At 47.6% G+C, this 23,504-nt stretch overlaps 1 pseudogene across 1 annotated transcript in view; it reads right to left on the bottom strand.

Annotated features, from left to right (window-relative positions):
• LOC144822858 (uncharacterized) overlaps window positions 1-23,003 on the bottom strand; it is a 114,941-nt pseudogene extending 91,938 nt beyond the window's left edge. The window contains exon 1 of the transcript XR_013608710.1: window positions 22,836-23,003. The product of XR_013608710.1 is annotated as an uncharacterized LOC144822858 (transcript). The remainder of the gene's footprint in view (window positions 1-22,835) is intronic.
• Window positions 23,004-23,504: the final 501 nt, after the last annotated feature.

The raw sequence follows: 23,504 nt of genomic DNA, 5'->3' as shown, positions 1-23,504 counted from the left end.
AAGAATATTATGGGCGACTGCATAGTCGTGAACTTTAGACATCCTTCCCTAGTGAAATATATATTAAAATGTAACACCGATCACTTTAGCTCCCCAACTGTCATAACCTCATTACCCCTAGGTTTCTTTTACAGACCTCCTCAGAGAGCCTATAACCTAGTTACTCCAATTTATCCAATACAAAATCAGTTTAGTGCTCTATCTGACCTGGAGAGCCAGGACTGACCACTAAAAGAATCCCTGAATACCGTAGAATGGCCCCAGGATGTAGACATGGTCAATCAGGTCGTGATCAAACCTAGGTTCACTTGTACCTCTCATAAAGTTTACTTGGCAGAATCGTTGCCATCCTGCCCTGCCATCGATGACCTTGGTTCCTCAATACAAAACTTAAATATACTTAGTTGGAACATCGCCGGCCTAAGGTCAAAGATGGGAATGGTAGAGTGGACCGATTGGATTAGTAATTTTGATATTTTAATGTTCCAAGAAACATGGTGTACTAGTGATTTGCTTCTTGAGGGATTTTCTTGTCATAATAAAATCGTACCTATCCCTGTAGCAGGCCGACCTAGTGGGGGATTATCCACATGGATAAAAATTAGTGCAGGAAGTAACATCAAACCCCTGGAGACAAATGATAGCAACTTCCAGGCCACAATCTATTCTAACGGGATCACATTACGTTTAATAAATTTTTATAATAATGATTTTATCTCACAACCCAATAGGAATTTTATTAACTTGTTTCATTTTATTGATAAGATTGTAGATGAACAAAGGTACGGCAAACTATATGGCATCTGTCTGGCCGCCTTCCTCGAGACGAACGGATCCCGCGATCTTGTTGTGGAAGTATGAAGCGAGGGAGTTGCAGAGGTCTTGCGATGGGGTGATGTCGTTGTTTCCTGCGCTGGGGTTGGAAAGCTCTTTCACGATGTTGAAGAGTTCCTTGCAGTTGTGTGCGTTGTTGTCCAGCCGGTCCTTGAATGCTGTTTTCTTGGCGGCGCGGATCAGCTGGTGGTGTTTCCGGGTGGCGAGTTTGAAGGAGGTCCTGTTGTCCGGTGTCGGTTCCCTTTTCCAGACTTTCTCGAGGGCTCTGCAGTTCTTCTTGGAGCTCTTGAGTTCGTCGGTGAACCATGGGGCCTTCTTGCTGCCGGGTCTGCTAGGCGGGGTCCTCAGAGGGGCGAGCTCGTCCGCGCAGATGCTGATCCACTTCGTGAGGTTGTCGGCGGCCTGGCTGGGGTCTGCTGAGCTGGCAGGAGGGTGCTGGCTCAGGGAGGTGGCGAGCTGGTCTGCTGTGATCTTGTTCCAGCTTCTGCGGGCGGTCTGTTGCTGGGGGTGGTGGGTCGTCGTTCTCTTGAAGGTGAAGTGGACGCAGCTGTGGTCCGTCCATTGAAGCTCTGTGGCGTGGCTGAAGCTGACGTCTTTGCTGGAGGAGAAGACTGCGTCGAGTGTGTGTCCGGCGCGGTGGGTGGGGGTGGACACCAGTTGCTTGAGTCCCAGGTTGGCGAGGTTGTCGAGCAGGGTGCTGGTGTTGCGGTCGTTGTTGTTTTCCAGATGGAAGTTGAGGTCTCCCAGGAGGATGTAGTCGGCGGAGGGGAGGGCATGCGGGCTGACGAAGTCGGCGATGTCCTCACTGAAATGTGTGCGTGGTCCAGGGGGTCGGTAGATCAGGGTGCCTCTGAGGGTGGTGTTCGGGTTGGTGTGGATCTGGAAATGCAGGTGTTCGGCGCTGGTCAGGGTGTTGTTGGTGCTGGTCGTGAGACGGATGGTGTTCCTGTGGATGATGGCGATGCCTCCTCCCATCTGGTTGGCGTTGCGGTCCCTCCGGATGATCTTGTAGCCCTCTGGGATAGCGATGGCGATGTCGGGAGCTGAAGAGGCGTTCATCCAGGTCTCCGTGAGGAAGGCAACGTCAGGGGCTGTGGCGTCTAGGAGGTTCCAGAGTTCGATGGCGTGTCTGTGGACGGAGCCGGTGTTGAGCAAGATGCACTTGAGGTGGGTGCTGCTGGTGTTCGACTTGGCGGGTGCTGGTGCGAGGCAGGTCCGGATGCAGGCGAACTTGCAGGCGTGGCAGCTGAAAGGTCCGTGGGTGCGTCGTGGAGTGGCTTGATGGCAATATGGGAGTCTGCCGGTGTTGAGAGCGGTGAGGGTGGCGGCGGAGTACGTCAGGCGGGTTGGTCGGGGTCTTCGTGGGCCAGGGGTCCTGGCGCTGGTCGCGATCCGGTCGCGCGCAGACGGGCTTACCTTTGGCGCGCCTTCGGCGCACAATCGGCGCGCCCGCTGCGCGTGACCGCTGCGCGTGACCGCTGCGCGTTCGCACGGTCGCCATTGTATCCTTTATGGCAGATTTGGACCTGTGCACCAACTTTAATAAATCATATATAATGTCTTGCGGGCCTAAAAAGCACCGCATTCATCATATTGTCTCAGGAAAAGAGCTCTTACAAAGCACTAGCACTTTTCCCTACCTGGGTCTAGTCTTCTCAGACTCAGGATCCTGGCAGCCACATGTGGTCCATGGAAAAAACAAACTTGGCAAGGCCATAAATTCAATCATAAGCCTCCGACAGCCAAAGCAGGCAGAGGTTGTAATTCCATTATTACAGATTTACAGAGCCCAAAGCATACCGGCGGCAACTTATGGCGCAGAGGTGTGGGGGTACGCAATTTGTAGCAGTATTCAAACTGAAGAAAACAGATTTTGTAGAAACGGTCATAATCTCAACACCTACCTTCATATGCCATAAGGAATTAAATCTTCTTTATGTGGAGGATTTCATCAAGTCGCGGCCAGCATTATTCTGGCTAAAGATATGGCGAAATCCTGCTGCACTTTTAACACAAGAAATAATCACATACTGTTTTAAATGTTTACATGTGACAGGGGTAGTTATATACTCTGGCTAGGAGCAGTAAAGAAAAGCCTAGCCAGCATAAGGTTGGAGCATATTTACCTCTCTCATCCAGTTATAGACGGTATAGACTTAAAGTCCGTGAGAGGGGCATTGTATGATTTATACCGTAAGGAAAGAGAAACCATGGTGCTCCATAAATCGTCAATCATTAGATACACCCCTCTTCTGGTGTCACCGGGCAGGAACGATAACATGCCTCAGGTATATCTCAGAAAAAACCTCGGCAGATGAAATAGGAGTCTGCTATTTCGCCTAAGGGACGGGAGTATAAGATACTCACTTTGTTTCCCGTTAGGTTTTAATAAAAGTTTAGAGAACCTGTTTTGCCCGTGCGGCCTCGGTTGCAAACAAACATTGTTACATTTTCTGTTTTTCTGTGGATTTTATGTGAGATATACTAAACTGTATTTGATTCCTTATTTTAAATCACATGTCATTATTGATTTTAATTTGGCATTTCATGAAATACAGCAGTTAGGTAGTGATGACATGATTCTTAGAGTAAGCTCCTTTCTGAAATCAGCGAAACATTCGCCAATCTCTATGAATATGTCATAGACAAAGTGAACCCTTTTGCACATATACCTGCTCTTTGCACATATTCTAAAATTTACGTACTGCAGATTTGCACAGATATTGTTAGAACTGTTGTTTGCTGAATGTACACATAGCAACTATTTGCACTTTATTGCTATTTTTGCACATCGGTCTCATGACGATATTGAAGATTTTATTTCCAACCCGTCTTTATGTATGTGTTTTATGTGATCAAATATTTATGTACTATTGGGTATGATGATTTGCACTTTTATGGATATTTTATATCCGAATAAAGACCATTTGACTTGACTTGACTTGACAAAGAACCAAGGGCCAGATGCATCAAGATACACTTTTGCGATTCTCAAATAGCGATTTTTAAGGAATCGCTATTTGAGAATTGCAAAATGGTAAGTTTGTAGAAATGTGCTATTTTTTAGCGATTTCCTAAAATTCCTTAATTGCGATTAGCAAATTGCTAATCGTAATTAAGGAATAATTTACCATTCATTTCTATGGGCCAGGAGGCCCATAGGAATGATTGTGAAATTATTAGCAATTTGCGATTCGCAATTTGCTAATCGGAAATTGAGAATAATTTTAAGGGTGCAAGGGTGTCCAAAGCACACCCTGTTGCACCCCTGAAATAAGCATGGGTGCACATGTGGTGCACATACATGCCCTAAGGACATGTATGTGCATCACATGGCACTTTGAAAAATGCAAAAATGGGCATTTTTTCTTTTAAGAAATTTGCAAATTACCACCAAATTGAAGTTGGTGGTAATTTGCGATTCCTTAGGGACTATTAGCAATTTGTTTTTGCTTCATACATTGCATTTAAGGAATCGCAGATTTTGTGATTCCTTAAATGCAATTGCAAAATAAGGAATCACAAATTTGCGATTCCTTATTTTGCACTGAAATTTGCTACATACATACCATTTGCGAATTTCGGCGTTTGCGAACCCATTTGAGCTTCAGACATCTGGCCCCAAGTGCTCTGACTAACATGTGGGTCAAACTTAAGTGAGTTGTCAAAAATACCCCTCAGGTTTTTTACTGATTCAACCAGGGAGGGTAAAGGTCCACAGGTCTCCAGCCACCATAACTCTGACAACATTGTGTTGAGCCCCAAAACCAGGATCTCTGTTTTTTCAGCGTTCAATTTTGAACAGTTATCCTCCATCCAAACACTTACCCGTTCTTCCACGGTTTAAACGTATCTGCTAACAGTGGGAGATTATCCGATATGGAAACAATAATATGAGTGTCATCCACATAGGATAACACTTGAAAACCAAACGAGTGCACCAACTCAGTAAGGGGGGAGACATACACATTGAAAAGAGTGATAGAAGACCCCTTTGCAACCCCACAGAGGAGCTTAAAAGCCTCCGCTCCAAAATCTCCACATCTATTTGGACCCTATCTGTAAGGAAACAACAGAGTAGGTCCAAAGCAGTGGCCCCTACCCGCACCTGATGGAGTCGCTGGACCAGGTGAGCGGGTGATTTAGTATCAAATGCCAAAGACAAATTCAGCATCACCAAAATGACGTCACCACCTCGATCAACCTGGCAACTATTGAAATCTGCTGCGGCACAAGTGCAGACTCCGTACTGTGTCTACTTCTGAAACTGTTCTGAGACGGATCCAGGAGATAGTGAGCGTTAATAAATGTAACCAACTCCTGATTAATATATTTTTCTAGCATTTTTGGCAAAGTGGGGAGCAGTGAGATAGGACAAAGTCCTCTGGGACCCCACTCGGTTTCTTTAGCAGAAGAATGACAATATCTTCCTTTCTAAAGACTTGGATGTACTCCTGTTTTCAATATCTGGATAAAAGCTTTATACAAAAAGTTGCAATCTGATTAGGAGCCAGTTGCAAAATTCTGGGAGGGCCAGGATTATTCAGCAAGCCTGATGCATATTCACAAAATAGTTTTTGACTTGCAAGGGGGAAATAGGTGGAAAACCAGGAAAGACTGAAAAGGACTCTAGTCAACAGAGGCCTTTTAGGGGACAACGCCCGCTTCAACGATCATTCGAACTGGAATATACATGTAGACACATCCATTATAATGTCACTTAACCTTGTGAGAAACAAAAGTTAAAATTCCACTTATCTCCAATCATGGTAAAATAAATGTACAAAATCAGCCATGTAAAACTGGCCAGACTACACCTAAGAAATAATGTTTTTCTGTATGCATAATATCGTAGTCTTGGAACAAAGCTAACCCTTAGTGCAGGGTGTACCTCAAAGTTCCTCTTTATCTACCATTTTATTTTAAATTTGACAAATTTGCTACAACAACTCAAAGCAACCACATTTTGTGATGCAGGGGATACCCCCCTAATTTTTAACCTGACATACACTTCTTCAGATATCACAATTCATCCCCAACATTAGAAGCCATGCTGGTGGATGAGTAAAATCTTTCTAACGTTTAATCCTGTGAAATTAGAAACCCTGATCATTAGTAAAAAGCTCAACAATGGGAAGCAAAATGCTGGCTGAATTCCTGAAGCGCGTGTCCTATAGTCAAATACCTGGGTTTCTGGTTAGACTTGGACCTTAACTTGGAACACCAACATGTCTTTGACCACAAACTCTTGCATTCATCCAATGTTGCATTAACATCTGCAGTGCAGCCTACTACAACTTAACCAACAAGAAGACTCAAAAGACTTCGAAATATAAAAAATGCTGCAGTCAGAATTATTTTAAAATCTGAAAACAAATTAAGCTGGCATATCACCATATAAGGCAGCTGCACTGGCTTCCAGACCAAAGAAGATCCATTATAAAGCAGCTCATTTGTGTATTTTTTTTAACATATCTTACTTGAGAGTTTTTTGAGAATGGAAAAAGAGGAGCTCATTTGGGATCCACAGCCCTGGTCTAAGATTTCTTACCATGCTTTTTAGTAAGTATACTTCACAGTGGTCTTTGTGTTTTCAGTATCAATTTCTTTTTAACACCTCAAACTTTAAATATGAAAAATGGTGTAGCATAGCTTTTCTGGTAACAGAAGTCTGATTTTGGAATAAGATCTCCTTGGCTATTTTGAGAACAATGTGCAAAGATTTTGGAAAAACATTCAAAACTGAATTACTCAACTAGTAATTTGCCTAGTGCTGTTGCTTTGCTCAACTTGCTCCCTAGATACCATGAAATGTACGTACGCTCAATAAATAACCATACTGTATCGGACGAGCTCGGCCCCCAGGACACCACCACCCAAGGATTCCTGCCTGCACCACAGTTGCAGGATCAGAAGCAAGCTCACTGCCCTCTTCAACTTCTCACTCGCCATGGCCACCTTTCTCGAAAATTGCAAACATGCAGAAGTCCAACCACTCCTCAAGAAACCATCTGCCGAGAGGACTCAAGAACTACGGCCCCATTTCCCTTCTCCCGTTCCCCTCCAAAGTACTGGAAAAAGCCATTAACTGAACAACTCACTAAATATCTGGAGAACCTTCTCCTAGACACCCCCAATCCGGATTCCACGCCAACACACAGCACCGAGACTGCCTTGATAAGGACCACTGATGAAATCAGAGCACTCCTCGACTGGGGAGAAGCAGCGGCTCTGAACCTGCTCGATCTCTCAGCAGCTGTTGACACATTGTCTAATCACACCCTGATCAGAAGACTGCATCACATCGGTATCCAAGGTAACACCCTCAAATGGCTCATCTCTTTCCTCACTTAAAGACTGGAGAAGGTCTGCCTACCTCCATTCAACTCTGAATTCAAGGACATCATCTGTGGTGTCCCTCAAGGATCCTCCCTCAGCCCCATCCTCTTCAATACCTACATGACCCATGTTAGAAATAGGGGTCTCTAGTTGGCAGAGGTAGGTACCTTTGTCCAAATAGGGACCCTTGCTTTTAGTCAGGGTAAGGGAGATACACACTTTAGATACCCCCTGCTCACCCCCTTGGTAGGGTGGCACGAGCAGACAAGCTTATCCCAAAGGCAATGTGTAAAGTATTTGTACCAACACTCAAAGTAACACAGTGATAACACCACAAATGGACACCACACCGGTTTAGAAAAAAAAGTATCTTTATCTAAACTTAACAAGACCAAAATTAGGAAAATCCAAAATACAAGTATTAAGAAAAACGACTATCAAAAGGTTTTAGCAACTGAGTCCATAGAAAATTATGAATGCATGATTTCTTGCAAAGTACCTGTCGCTGCAACAAAATTCACCAAGCCAAACAGCCTCAACGATGGGAAGGGTAAAAAAACAAAGATGCGTCGGTTCGTGAGACCATCGGGGATGCGATGCGACAGTTCCGTTGTACTCAGGGGAGTGGTGTGTCGGGTCCGGTCTGTAGGGGAAGTGATGCATAGATTTTGGGACGACGCCGATCCTCGGGTGATGCTTCGGGGAAAACTTGCCGCACAGGGACGATGCGAGGAAATCCGGGATGCGTTGGCGGACGATGAGGCGGCAGCTAACGGCGCTGCGTTCACCTTTTCAGCTACAATCCCTCGATGAGTCGATTCTTGCCACAACAACAGGCGCTGAGTCGATTTCAGCAGTGGCACAGCAGTACGGGGGGATTCTCCTCTCACCACTGCGTTGCATCTGAAAAACTGCGGCAAGAAGAGCGATGCATCGATTTCCTTGTTGTTTCGTTGCTTGCCAGCTCCCAGTAGCAGAAACAACCTCCAGAGGCCACAAACAGCCACAGGCACTCCTGACAGGTCAGAACTCCCAGCAAGTAAGTTCAGGGGAGCTGGGGGTGAAGTCTTTGTGTTCCTGAGACTTCACAACAGGGGGTCAAACTTTACTCAAGCCCTTGGAAACTTTCCACAAGCAGGGGACACAGCACACATCAAAGTCCTTCTCCTTCCCTTGGCAGAAACAGCAACTGCAGGCCAACCCCAGACACACAGCAAGGGTGTTACTTATCCTTAGTTTCTCCAGCTCTTCTCCTCAGCAAAGGTTCCTCTTGAGCCAGAAGTAGTCTAAAGTTAAGGGGTTTTGGGTCTGACACCTATACCCCAAAATGTATTTGTTCTCTTTGTGCAAGGGGCTCTGAGCCAAGTTCAAACCTGTTCTGGTGGTACTCTGCAAGTGCACAACTACATCCATAGTCAGTGTAAGCCTTGTCTCCAGACACACCACAGCATTGTGGAAGGCAGGCACAGCCCTATTCTGGTATAGGTGCTACTCCTCCCACCACTCCAAATGCAGATTAGGCCTATTCAACCTAGTGCTGACTCATTCAGGAAAGGCAGGACACACATCAGCCCCCTCCTCCCCCCTCCCGGTGGCTCTCTGAGAGAATGCACCTCCCCAGCCCCTGTCACTCCAAAACCAGACAGTCAATACACAAACAGGCAGAGACACACAGACTTGTTAAACAAGAAAATGCCTACTTTCTAAAAGTGGGATTTTCAATCACACAATTAAAAAAACATCTTTAGTAAAAGTTGTGTTATTAAATTCTGAGTTCAGAGAGCCTAAACTTTATTTTTTCATCTTATCCCTATGGGAAGATATGCTTGTAAAATGTTACAAAGCATTCCCCATTCGGTCCTATGGGGCAAGATAGCCTTTCAATAGTGAAAAACTAAATTGGCTGTATTTCACTATCGGGACATGTCACACACACCAGTACATGTCCTAACTTTCACATACACTGCACCCTGCCCACTGGGGCACCATGGGCCTACCTTATGGGTGGCTAACATGTAAGAAAAGGGAAGGTTAGGGCCTGGCAAGTGGGTGCACTTGCCAAGTCGACATGGCAGTTAACAACTGCGCACAGACACTGCAGTGGCAGGTCTGAGTTACTGTTTCAGAACTACTCATGTGGGTGGCACAATCAGTGCTGCAGGACCACTAGTAGTATTTGATTTACCAGCCCCAGCACACTCAGTATACTTTACTAGGGACTGACAAATAAATCAAATATGCCAATCAGGGAGAACCAATCATAATAACAATTTACACAGAGAGCATATGCACTTTAGCACTGATCAGCAGTGGTAAAGTGCTCAGATACCAAAAAACAACAAAAAGAGGTCAGGAACAAGCATTGGGATAGCCATTAGGTCTCGCTTTTGGGACCTCATAAGTATTTAGTTATTCAGCACAATATCCTTGGTGCAACAACATCAACTGTTGCATGGCCAAAAACTTATAAGGTCCCAAAAGCGAGACCTTTTGGCTATGCCAATGCTTTTGTTTATATGACTGTTTGACTCCTGAGGACCTTTTGAAGGGAGACTGCGGTCTCTTAAGTTACAGTGGGAGAATCACGGGAAAGTCATGCTGTTCTTTAGTATATGACAGCAGAGGTTTCAATTCCTGCTGCCTTCACCCCCATCTGCCTCCGGAACCTAAAGGAGCCCAATATGTGTCAATCATGGAAGCTAAACAATTAAGCAGAGCGGTGGGGCTGTGGCAGGCTCCTGTGAAACATTAAGGAAAAAAGAACACATGATGGTTTAACAATTCTGGATTTGGCTGTGGGGAGCGGGGTCTGCCTTGGGGTGCCTAGGCCTCCTGGCCCCTCTAGAATTGGGCCTGGTGAGCGCTGTCAATAAAAACATTATATGGCCCTTGGGGATGCAAAATTGTAGTCCTATTTCTATGTTTGTGGAGTGTTCCGGTTTTTGGTTTTCAAAATCTGATCACCCTAGAGAAGTATTTCTAACAAGAGAAATTGTTTTTTTGTGTTGAATAAGGTTGCTTGCAACATCAGTTGTCACAAAGGTCACCATTTTTCTGAGGATGTGGCCAAGTGAAAAACCTATGTACCATGAAATATTTTGTACAGAGGCTGCAAAACACAAACACACACACTTGTGCAACTTCGCAGAACCCAAACGGAGGGTCAGATGCCCTGATGGAATAGCCATGCAACAGATGGGATGAACGTTGGGCACATGGCAGCTGTTTGTCAATCAGAGCCTGTATTCACTTAGGATTGACTCACGCCACGCCCCCGGGGTCAATAATTGCTTTGCTATGATGAGTGGTGTTTTGTGGGAGGTCTGGTGACAGTGTGATCTCCCTCTGGCCTGCTCGAGTGTTTGCTGCCCCGGCTGCCACCTCTGCTGGCGGCTGAATGCTGTGGCCGGCGAGTCATCAATTATGCACATGGGAACAAAGTGGCTGAGGGAGGGAATCTGTGAACTGCTGGCCTGGCATCAAGGGCTCACAGGGGAGGGCAGGGAAGAGGATGCGGTGGGAGGATGTGACGGAGTGAGCACGGGAGGAAGAAGGCTGAGTGAGGGAGGGGTCAAGGCCTCAGTGGGAGGAGACCGCGCCGCTGATCGGAAAAAACCAAAAGTGAAAGCTCATTAGAAAAAAAAAAAAACAGATGGACCCTGCGCGCGCAACTGCTCGCTACTGCACTGCTGATCGAAAAAGAACAAAAGTGAAAGCTCATTAGAAAGAAAAACAGATTGCCCCTGCGCGCGCCGCTGCTCGCTCCCGCAAGGTGGATGCCACCACATGCATGAATGTGTGGAAAAGAGCTGACCAATTTCTAAAGGTCATCTCCTAGACCAGCGCATGCGCGTTGCATAGGCTAGACCTAAAAAATAGGAGGAAGAAGCAAACAGTTTGGGGATAACCCTGCAAAAAGGGCCAAGTCCAACAAGCCCCTTGGCCAACATTGTCATATTCTAATGACTTAACATCATATCTTACTAAGATGACAATCTGCTCATCCTCTCTCTCTCTGAAGATCCCACCAACACAAGAACCAACTTCCACAGGTGAATGAAGAATGTTGCCAACTTAATGAAGGACAACTGCATAAAGCTCAACACGGTCAAAAAGGAAGTGCTGATCTACGGCAACAACACCACCCCTTGGAACAACTTCTGGTGGTCCTGGGAACTGGGACCATAACCTAAACCGAACGACCACGCCAGAGACCTCGGCCTAATCTTGGCCAGCAAGTTGACCATGAAGTCCCAGATCAATGCAGTCTCCTGTGCCTGCTTTCTCTCACTTCACATGTTACTAAAAGTCTTCAAATGGCTCCCCCTGAACACCAGTTGTACCATCACTCAGGCCCTGATCACCAACCGTTTAGACTACGCCAATGCTCTCTATGCTTGGATCATCACACACCTTCTTCAGAGACTGCAGACCATACAGAACTCCACTGTCAGACTTGTCCCTGACATCCCCAGCCAGACAAACACCACCTTCCACATTAGAAGACTCCACTAGATCCCTATACGGAAGTGATGCCAATTCAAGCTGATGATCCAGGCCTACAAAAGCAGTGCACAACCAAGGACCAGCCTACACCAACCACCGTTTATCCTTATAGACAACTACGGTCTGACGTGCTCTCACTCGCCAACACGCCTCCCATCTACCAAAGCATCAGCAGAGGACGCTCCTTCTCCTACCTCACATCGAAACCTGGAACAACCTCCCTCTGCAGCTACGGCCATCCACCTCTCTACTGGAATTCCGAAGAGCATTTAAGACCTGATCCATCATGACACTCAAGTGCCTGGATACACTTTCGAGTGATTAGTTGTGCCACATAAATCCACTGATTAAATGATTGATTGAAGTACCTTCAGGAAAAGGAGAGGACTTTCCGGCCAGTCCCAATACTCAATGACACCAAAATGAGAGTCTAACTTAGTTCCTCCCATCTGTTTAGATACAACACTGCTGTGGTATTGTCTGTTCAGGTGACCATATGAAGACTGACGTCCTTCTTGAACTACATCAATGACTGGAACATTCAGATAGTTCTCTCCATTTTGATGACCTCAGGACGTGGACTAACGGCTAGAGTGGTCGACCTCAGCACTGGGGAACGAAATTCAAACCACTGCAGGGACGCTCAACATCCTTTGATTCTGGGCATATCACTTAATCTCCCCGTGACTAACAATAATTAATATGTCCATCTGTAACGCAACTAGTGCTCATGTAAAGCGCTATGATACCTTCTTGTCTAGTTCGCACTCTATTAAAAAAAATTAACGGCTATCTTCCCAGGGTCTCCTTGTTAAACAATGTTGTCTCATCCTCTGGAGCTGCCATCTGTTGTGATTACCATCTCTGGAGGGGACTGTACGGGTGTAGGGGTTCGGTAACAGGAGAGGCAGAAGGGAGCGAGTCTGACACCTGCAGTAGTGATTTTAAAGATGGTTTTATTTTTAGGTAGGCTTTACGCCATCTGCTGGAGAGTCTCAACCGGGCAAACTCGTCCGGTTCCGTCTTGACGCCTCTGGGGAATATAGGTCGTTCCAGGGTGTTTCTGCCACTCCAGGTATAGGAGCCCGCCAGACCGATAGTTCTTCGGTGGTCGTCGGGGTCGGGTATCCCTCCCAGTTCCGGGATGCAAAAGAAAAAAAAGGAGAAAGAGCAATCACTCTGATGTTCGTCCTACAGCTTTACGGGGGCCAGGGGAGTGAGGGTCACCAAGTGCTGCAGTGTACATACGGCCGATCCTGTGCCTTTAGTGCTCGTGAGGGAAGGGGTTGTGGAGCCTGTACACTATGTACACGGGTTATCTACACGTTCGAATGGCCACTATGTGCAACCCAGCCCGCCACTCTGCCCCGTACCTTTGTAAGCCACGCTCCTCCCGCGGGAACGTGACGGGGCGAATCGCCGGTACGTTGGCCTCCTGGCTTGTTGTCCACAGCTGGGCTCGTCAGGATCTCTTCTCCGCCGTCCTCCGTCTCCGTCTCAGCTCTCCGGTCACTCACGCTTTCTCCTCCTCGGGAAACGCCGTCCGTCGTCTTCCGGGTCGTGTCTCCTTTTGGCTCCGTGACGAACCAGGGGGGCGGGGCCTCGTCGTCCTCGCCGCGGGATTTAAAGGGTCCGTGTGCTGTTAGGTCTTCGTCTCCCCAACGGGCGTCATTGTCTGTCCGGGGCCACTCCTCCGGCCAGGAGGAGGCAGGCTGTGTTTCGGAAATAGAAAGGGGTGTAAGGGGGTGGGGGGGGGGGGGGGAACAGCCGACCACCAGTCTACATCAGCATCAATGTCAACACCATGGCGTCCCGCCCCGTGACACACCTCCCCCCCTGGATTCTCCCGATCGGGGAGAGGAAAGATCCTTGACAAAAAGTCTGCATTCCCATTGGCTGTGCCCTTTTTATGCTGCACAGTAAAGGAGTAGGGCTGAAGGGACAGGAATCAATGTAGCACTCTAGCATTTAGTGTTCGGTTCTGATACATCCATTTCAATGGAGCGTGATCAGTCTGTAAGACAAAGGCCTTCCCTTCCAGATAGTATTGCAGCTTGTCGATAGCCCACTTAATTGCCAGGCATTCTCGTTCCACAGTGGAATACCTACATTCCCTAGGAAATAGTTTACGGCTGGTATATAGAATAGGATGCTCCACACCGTCGTCGCCCACCTGTCACAGAACTGCCCCTATCCCTACGTCAGAGGCGTCAGTGGCCAGTATGAATGTTTTGGAGAAGTCGGGAGATTCTAACACCGGGGCAGTGGTTATGATGGTTTTCAGCCCCTCGAATGCCTCCCGGTCTTCCTTGAAGGGGTTCTGTATTTCTCTGGGTTTGACGTCTTGTCGTAGGAGATCCATTAGGGGCGCCGCCACTTCGGCGAATCTGGGAATGAACCTCCTGTAACAACCTATCAGTCCCAGGAAGGCCCGGAGTTCTCTTTTAGTGGTCGGGAATTGGGTGTTCTGAATGGCTTTCACCTTCTCGGTTTGGGGCGCAATAGTGCCCTTCCCGAGGACGTATCCCAGGTATTTGACACTGTTGAAGGCGACTCGTGATTTCTTCGAGTTGACGTGTAGCCCTGCCTGTTGGAGCGCCGTCAGAATGATGTGTAGATGCTGTAGGTGATCCTCCCATGTTTTGCTGTATATGACGATATCGTCCAAGTAGGCCAAACTGAACGATGGGTAGGGTTTCAACATATGATTCATGAGGCGCTGGAATGTGGCAGGTGCCCCGTGTAAGCCAAACGGAAGAACTGTGAACTCGTAGAGTCCGTCGTCGGTGACGAAGGCCGTTTTCCTTCTGTCTTCTTCGCGGAGGGGCACCTGCCAATACCCTTTTGTCAGGTCAAGGGTAGTGATAAAGACGGCGTCTCCTAATTTCTCCACCAGTTCGTCCACCCGGGGTATGGGGTATGCGTCGAAGGTAGATATGTCGTTCAGGGCTCTGAAGTCCATACAGAACCTCTTCGAGCCATCGGGTTTTGGGACCATCACAATCGGGGAGGACCAGCTGCTGTTACACGCCTGATTACGCCCAGTTGTAACATGTCCAACACCTCTTTCCTGACGGCTTCTCGTCTGGACGCGGGAATCCGGTATGGCCTTTGCTTTACGGTTTTTCCTGGGGGTGTTTCGATACGATGCTCCACCAGGGTTGTTTTCCCAGGGTAGTCAGAAAACACAAGGGACAAGGGTTGTAAGACGTCCTGTAGATCCCTCTTCATCTGTGTGGACCGGTCTGTGTTCACAACCAGGTTTTCCAAGGTTGAGTCTTTTTCTGGTAGGGCTGGGAGCACCAAGTTATTGCCTCTCGGTATTGGTCCTATCCACTTCTTCAACAGATTTATGTGGTAGCTTTGGGTCTTGTTGGGGGAAAGCCGGAGCCTGTATGTGGTGTTCCCAATCGTCTCGATAACCTCATAAGGACCGACCCACTCGTTCTTATGTGTAACGGAGGGTAGAAGCAGCAGTGCCCATTCTCCGACCTGGAGTCTCCGTAGTCTCTTCCCTCTGTCGTAATACGTCTTCTGTTTGTGCCTTTGTTGTTCCAGGTTCGTATGCGCAAGCCCTCGGAGTTTTCCCAGTTTTGAGCGTAGTTGCAGGGTGTACTCCAGGAGAGACGTCTGCTCCTGTGCCTCTTGTGTCTCCCAGCTGTCCTTCGTTATTTCCAGCAAGGACCTAGGAACGCGGCCGTAGAGGAGTTCGAAGGAGGAATAGCCCAGGCTGCTCTGTTTCTGTGCCCTGAGCACATACAACGCTAGCGGAAGCAGACGATCCCAGGCCTGGCCCTCCGTAAAGAGCATTTTCTTTAAGGTGGCTTTCAATGTTTGGTTGTATCTTTCCACCAGACCGTCGGTCTGGGGATGATAGACCGATGTCTTCAGCTGGTGGATGTTTAGGGACTTGCAGACCTCTTTCATCAGGCGTGATGTAAACGGAGTCCCTTGGTCGGTGAGGACCTCTTTGGGAAAACCGACACGGGCAAATAGTTCCACGATCTTCTCTGCCACGTTTGCTGTGGTGGGTGCCCGTAGAGGAAACGCCTCAATGAATCTAGTCGCGTAATCCACGATGACTAGAGCGTACCGGTGTCCCTTAGATGATTTGGGCAGGGGCCCGATTAAGTCCATGCCTACCCTCTCGAAGGGTGTACCGACAATGGGCATCGGTTGTAGGGGCGCAGCAGGCGGTCTGCGGGTGTTCTTTCGCTGGCAGATTTCGCATTTCCTGCACGTCCCGGTATATGCCTGGCCAATAGAAATGCCGTAGTAAGCTCTCTGTTGTTTTCTCTTTGCCTGCATGGCCTGCCGTTAGATGTGCATGAGCAAAGAACAGGACCTGCTCACGGAAGGACAAGGGTACTAACAGCTGAGGGCTTTTTCCTGCTACTTCCTGTCTGTACAGGAGGTCATTCTGTATCACGAACCTGGGAAAGGAGGGGTTTGGGGTATCTCGGTCGGCATGAGCGGTCTCCCAGGCATTGAATAGAGTTCTGTCCTTTGCTTGGGCGTGTCTGAAGCTGCGATCCAGAACCCAGGGATCAGGGGTTATGTATGCCGCCTTGGGTCCCTCTACAGTCCGGGGCCGTTCAAACACTGTCTCTCGGAACAAAGCAAGGAACCTAGGGTTATCCACCCCCAGGATCATGTCTTCAGGCAAGGAGTCCACTACCCCTACCCTTACCACACAAGCCGATTTGTCTGTTGGCCATAGGGTGATGTCGGCTAAGGGATAAGGTTTTACGTCCCCATGGACGCAGCGGATGTGGACGAGGGTGTCGGGGATATACTGACTGGGGAGGACCAGGCGTTTCCGGACTGCAGACTGTCTGCAGCCTGAATCTAAGAGGGCTTTCACCATATGTTCATTAATCCGCATACTCACGTAGAAGGAGGTTCCCATCTCAGCTGAGTATAGCACTGTTTTGGGGAGATAGCCGACCTCCATCGGCTCCTCTGGTGGGTGTTTTCTCGGACACAGGCGGGCTATGTGGCCCCATTCACCACACTCGAAACACTGGGGACCCCTTGATGTATGTGGTTCCATTCGAAACGGCCTGGGTCTTGAGGGTTCCATCAACGGTTTTGTTTTCTCCTCCGGTTTGGCTGGTGGCTGATTTTTGGTATACTTTTCATGTTCCCAACCCGAACCCCTTGGTTGGGCTCTTGCATAGTTGGCTGCCATCTCGATGGCCTGCTCTACAGAGAGCCCTGAGAGTAGTCTTAACCATCTCTGGGACCCGTACGGAAGGGCTTCCATAAACTGTTCTAAGTAGACCTTAGCAAGGATGTCTTCTTTGGTGCATGTCTCTGGTTTCAACCATTTGTCTGCCATCATTTTCAGTCTGAAGAAGAGGGTTTTCGGGTTCTCCCCGGGTACCCCTTTCTCCTTTCTGAAGCGGACGCGGTACGCCTCGGGGTCTGACCCCAAATGATCTAGTATCACGTTTTTGATCAGGTGGTATGGAGCAGTTCCTGCAGGGTTGGCCACCTGGTATGCGAACTGCGCTTCGCCTGTCAACAAGGGGGCCAGAAAGAAGGGCCATTTGTCCTCTGGCCACCCTAACGCCCTGGCTGCTCGTTCAAAGTTCATGAGGAACGCGTCTGGGTCTTCCCCATGTACATACTTCTGTAGGGCTATCCCAGAGGGGTTGGGGACATGTACCCTGTTCTCCCTGGTAACATTGCTGAAAGGGGCTGCCGCCTTGTTCTGGAAGCTTTCCAACTGGGCGGTGATAGTATTTGTGAACAGGTCCCGGTCTGCTTGTGCAGTCGTGATCTGATGCTCCACTGCCCATTCTAATTTCTCCTGTCCCTTCACCAGATGCTGTTTGAGGGCGTCCATCTCGGGTGTACAGACGGACAGCGGTGTTAATCCCACTTCTGAAACCAGTTGTAGGGGTTCGGTAACAGGAGAGGCAGAAGGGAGCGAAGCGAGTCTGACACCTGCAGTAGTGATTTTAAAGATGGTTTTATTTTTAGGTAGGCTTTACGCCATCTGCTGGAGAGTCTCAACCGGGCAAACTCGTCTGGTTCCGTCTTGACGCCTCTGGGGAATATAGGTTGTTCCAGGGTGTTTCTGCCACTCCAGGTATAGGAGTCCACCAGACCGATAGTTCTTCGGTGGTCGTCGGGGTCGGGAATCCCTCCCAGTTCTGGGATGCAAAAGTAAAAAAAGGAGAAAGAGCAATCACTCTGATGTTCGTCCTACAGCTTTACGGGGGCCAGGGGAGTGAGGGTCACCAAGTGCTGCAGTGTACATACGGCCGATCCTGTGCCTTTAGTGCTCGTGAGGGAAGGGGTTGTGGAGCCTGTACATTATGTACACGGGTTATCTACACGTTCGAATGGCCACTACGTGCAACCCAGCCCGCCACTCTGCCCCGTACCTTTGTAAGCCACGCTCCTCCCGCGGGAACGTGGCGGGGCGAATCGCTGGTACGTTGGCCTCCTGGCTTGTTGTCCACAGCTGGGCTCGTCAGGATCTCTTCCCCACCGTCCTCCGTCTCCGCTCTCCGGTCACTCACGCTTTCTCCTCCTCGGGAAACGCCGTCCGTCGTCTTCCGGGTCGTGTCTCCTTTTGGCTCCGTGACGAACCAGGGGGGCGGGGCCTCGTCGTCCTCGCCGCGGGATTTAAAGGGTCCGTGTGCTGTTAGGTCTTCGTCTCCCCAACGGGCATCATTGTCCGTCCGGGGCCACTCCTCCGGCCAGGAGGAGGCAGGCTGTGTTTCGGAAATAGAAAGGGGTGTAAGGGGGGGGGGGGGGGGGGAACAGCCGACCACCAGTCTACATCAGCATCAATGTCAACACCATGGCGTCCCGCCCCGTGACAACGGGTAATCCTTTGTTTAAGGGACTTGGCTTCTACCACCATTGCAGAGGGCCTCTGATCACATGTGTCACTGGAATCTCCTCCCACTCCATTGAAGAAGGTCTCCAATATTTGGTAGGTGTGACACGAGCAATCTTAAATAAAGTCTTGCCCATGGTACTAAGAATACACAACACACCATGTATCCCTGTGCCTTTAGCCACAACCTTGCTGATGCTTAGCAGAATAACAAAGAGGTAACCAGGCTCCAATAAATATTCTGCCCTGGAAAAGCTCGAGCTTGCACTCCTCCATGTTGATCAGCAGCCCTCAATGTTCAAGACAGCCTTTCACTACATTTCATCCTTCCAATGACTGCACACGGTAGAGCCAGTTATCTAGGTACAGAAAGATATTCCTGCTCTACAGATGTAAAAGAGTCACCAAAGAAGCCATCATTTTAGTAAATACTAATGGGACATACTTGATCCTGAAAGGCAATACCTGATGTTTGCTGGTGATGGGAATCGGAAAGTAGACATCCATTATGTTCATCGTGATTAGGAAACAATTCTTTGGAATCAAGGGAATTATCTTCTGTGACATCTCCACCTTGAACGGAATTATCTTTATCCATTTCTTGCAGTCCTCTTAAGTCTGTTATCAATCTGAACTGTCCTGCGTGTTTAGGGGCCAAGAATATGATCTTATACTCCCTCTCCTCCTTTCGTATACTAGAACCGGGATGACCGCCTTCTATTAGATGGTGAAGTGCCGCCCTTAGTGCCTTTTCCTGATCAGATTTCGAGGCACTAGAGAAGGAATGATCACAATCTCCAACGGAGTGCAAAATTATATTCGATATCCTTCTCTAACCACTTGGTAAAACCCACACATCCAAAGTAAATTACTCCCATAATGCTTGGAAAGTTCTTATTTTTCCTCCCACTGGCTGGATTAAGCTCTCCTCTGCATAGTAAGGAACACTGGTTTCTGGACAGAGACACCAACTATCTTTTTGGTGTCCTCGATTCGTGTTTACATTGACTCTTTGCCTTTTAGCAAATGAAAGCTGTTGCTGCTGTTGATCTGTCCTTACAGGTTGGCAAAAAGGAGCCAGGAACCTCAAGGTTCTGTCGAAATGATAAGGAAAGTATCTTCTTCTTGAACATCCTGTGTAACTTCTCCTCCAAATCAGGACCAACAGTTTGTTTACTTCAAATAGCGTATGTAAAGCCACAGATTTTTATGCTGCATCTGTGTGCCACTCATTTAGATAAAGATTTCTTCTGGCTGAAATGGTTGCCACTTCTGCCAGGGCCAATGCCCTTACTATGTCAAATGAGATATCAGATAGAAATTCCACCTGCTTCTCCAATGCTTCCAGAAGCAAGGAACATACTGGTTCCCGCCTGAACCTTCTTAAAAAGACTTCTGAAGTCAGTAATCATTAAGTTTCAGGTAGAAGCTCCATATATTCCAGCACACATTGCTGTATTTGCACTTGCATACGACTACTTTGGTGTCGAGTCAGTCTTCGTATCAGTGTGGTCTTTCAAAATACTTCCTCTGCCATTGAAGAGAGGCTTGACCAAACTGGGCACAGAAATGTCCACCAATAGTGCCTCATGCATGGTTTTCTTTGTATCCTCAAAGGGATACAACCTGGACATAAATCTGGGCACATTCATTTTGTCCTGAACTTCCACTCCATTTTCACCACATCATAAACATGTTGATGTACTGGAAGCCCCAAAGATATTGGTTTTTGGAATTGTCTCAACACTGGCTCAGTAGAGGTGCTAGGTAATTCTTCTATTGAAAAACCCATATTCTGTCTTATTCTTGTCATAATCTTTGGTAACATCTGCCTATTAATGTATTTTCTTTTTTGTTCTGAATGAATTAACTCTGCACTTTTCTGTTCCCGAGCTGGAGATGTCAGAATATTGGTCATAGGCATCGGTTTATGAGCGTTCCAACCGGACATGGTTTCCAGAACAATCCTTTTAATCTTGTCGTACAATGAACATTCTTCCTGTCTAGGTTTCTTGCTCCTAGAAGGGGGAAGGACTGGAGGAGGAAGTATCAGAGAAGCTCCTCTTCCTACAATGTTTGCCCATTTCTACAGTAGCCTTTTGCCTATAATCCGTCACAGAAACAGCTAACGTTTACATACCTTGCCTGAGTATAACTGCAATAATGTGTCAATGTCCCACAGCTTCTATTAAATACAATGCATGCATGAGCTGGCACTCAAAAACATTGCACCTTCATGCCTTCCAAAATCCTATAAAGATTCCTTCTGCATGCATGGCCCATTCTCTACTGCACATGCGTTAATAACTTCTCATTTGCTTCGTCCATTTCCCACGCAGGCAAAACATCACAAAAACAGCCCAAATGCCGTGATTTGATTTGATTTGATTTGATTTGTCTATTTCTAAAGCGCACGAATGCCCGTAGGTGTCTTGGCGCTGTGAATTGTCCAGTTTCCGGTGCAGGTCTGGAGTTAGTAGATATTTATGCGGTGAAAAGCCATGTCTTGATTCTCTTTCTGAAAATCTCCAGAGTTGGGCTGTTTTTTACATCAAGTGGCAGTGAGTTCCATGTCCGTGCCGTATGCACGAAGAAGCTTCTTCCTCCCCAGTTTGATCGTTTAAACTTGGGTATCACTATCAGTTTTTTTTTACCTGATCTAAGAAGCCTTGATGGTTCGTAGTGCTTCAGGTGAGTTTTCAAGAATTGAGGGCCTTTGCCCTGCAGTGCCTTGTAGGTCAAGCACAGTGTTTTAAACTTGACTCTTTTGGCTACGGGTAGCCAGTGGAGTGTCTCTAGTTTGTGACTGATAGGCTGAAACTTTGGGATTTCCAGTATCAGTCGAGCCGCTGCATTCTGGAGTCGCTGCATTTTTTCCATGATTTTTACTCTGGCTCCGGCATACAATGCGTTACCGTAGTCCAGTCGAGACAGTGCTAGGGCTGTCACTACCGTTTTGCGTGTGTCTTGAGGCAGGTATGGGAGAATTTTTCTAATCATTTTTAGTATCAGCCAGAAAGACGATGCCAGTTTGTTTACTTGGGCTTCGTATGTTAGTTTGGTGTCTATCATAACTCCCAAATTTTTAGCTTTCTCAGAGGGTTCTGGTCTTATTCCCAGTTCAGGAGACCACCAGTCTGGGGACCAAATATCTGCGTTACCTCCTAAAATCATTACCTCACTCTTTTCTCCGTTGAGTTTGAGGCAATTTTGTTGCATCCATTGACTGATTTTTAGCATGCATAGTTGGAAGTTATTGGCTGTTACTTTACTGTCTTTGCCTATAGAGATGACGATTTGTGTGTCGTCAGCGTAGGATATTGGTGTGAAGCCATTTTCTCTTATTAATTCGGCGAGGGGAGGCTCTAGCCAATAGCCCTTACTTAGACCTGCCTCAGCCACCAGGTCAGTCATGTGGTCGGCTGCTTCAATCATGGGGTACCACTTACCTGACCCGTGCCCCTTACAGGCAATCAACTTCGGTTGGGGGATTCTTCTAGGGAGGGGAGCTGAGGTCAAGTTCCACAGCGTCCCTTCGCTATGCGCCTTCGCGCAATAACCACTCCACGCTGTTCTTAAGCGTAAAAGGCCACTTATTAGGACAAGGCTGCACAAACCAAATACATAACCAATAACATCAATTAAACATAACAATCCCCAACATCAACCTTTTCATCCACTCACTCCCTTCACGTAGCTCCGGACTAGCTTCTCATTCCACTCCATGACCCTTTCAGTTCTTCTTCCACTTCTTTACTTCTCTTCAAGCATCCTCCCCTGTATCACCTGCCATGGCACTCATGCATCCCGCCCCCCCATCATTCCCTCCCCCCCTCCCCGCTCCCCCCTGCCGAGGGATGGGTGCGCCCGTCAGTGACTCCCCCACCCCTCCAAAGTACCGCCAACCCCCGCAACCTGTCCTAAACTGGCTCCGGGCTCACACACAGCCAGGGATTGAAGTGGGGGAGATCTATAGCATGCCAATGCTTTTTTAAATCTAACAAACTTGTTGTTAATCTAGGTTTTAACTGATGAATCACTTGAAGTTTCATGGTGCCAAGATGTATTGTTGTTAAGAGGTAATGTAAGAAGTAGCCATATGAGTTCTGGAGTACGTCCTTTTAAAGGACAAACAAAAAATATTTGCAGTATACTCATTGAAAGGACCACCCAAAAGCGCCGTGAAGCCATATTAATTGCAGACTGTGCGCTTTACAAATGTTCATCTCCCCTTGCGCGTTACCTTATAATTTAGTCGATAATATTACTTCCCCCGTTCAGCTTGCTGCCTCACACTCACCTTGTCTAGACGCTGGGACATTTCACCGCGCATTCCGATTTATTCTGGAGATGACAGCTCAGAGGGGTAGCTTCAGGAAAGTTCCGGGACAGTACAGAACATTGGAACGTAGAGAAACAGCTCCCTTGAAAAACAGAAGCAACAAAACCTGGGCAAAGCAGCAGTAAATTGCAATCCCTCACAAAACCCGGAACACCGTAGACATGTCAGGGAGACACTAATGTACAGAGCACGCGCACAGTGAAAACTTTATGCACGATATATGGCGCTAACAGAGCTCACAACATGCGTAAATAGAAATGTCACACCACAGCATATGCGCAGACACCATGCAGCTACTGAGCACGCGCACTCTAAGATCGCAGCTAGGCTAATTTCTGGTAAGCACTTTACATCTGAACCGTCACAGGGCATGCGTAGTGAAGAGACAGCAAGACGCACGTTTACTCAGTTTCAAAGCGGTATTTCCAGCGTAAACAATGTGAAACCATGTATTGGTTGCTAGTTTTTAACAACATAATCCAAGAAACAGAACAGAATCAGTGCGCAGAACGCAGCAAGCCCTCTAGGAAAACAACATCCGTTGAAAACACAGTGTTGATAATGAAAACAATATTTCATTATTTTATGCTGTGTAAACCATCGCATTGTTGCGACCTCGTGCATACA

This window comes from Lissotriton helveticus, chromosome 3_1 (assembly GCF_964261635.1).
Source record: "Lissotriton helveticus chromosome 3_1, aLisHel1.1, whole genome shotgun sequence".
In the NCBI taxonomy this organism is placed as follows: Eukaryota; Metazoa; Chordata; class Amphibia; order Caudata; family Salamandridae; genus Lissotriton; species Lissotriton helveticus.
This window is presented reverse-complemented; position numbering and strand designations above follow the sequence as displayed.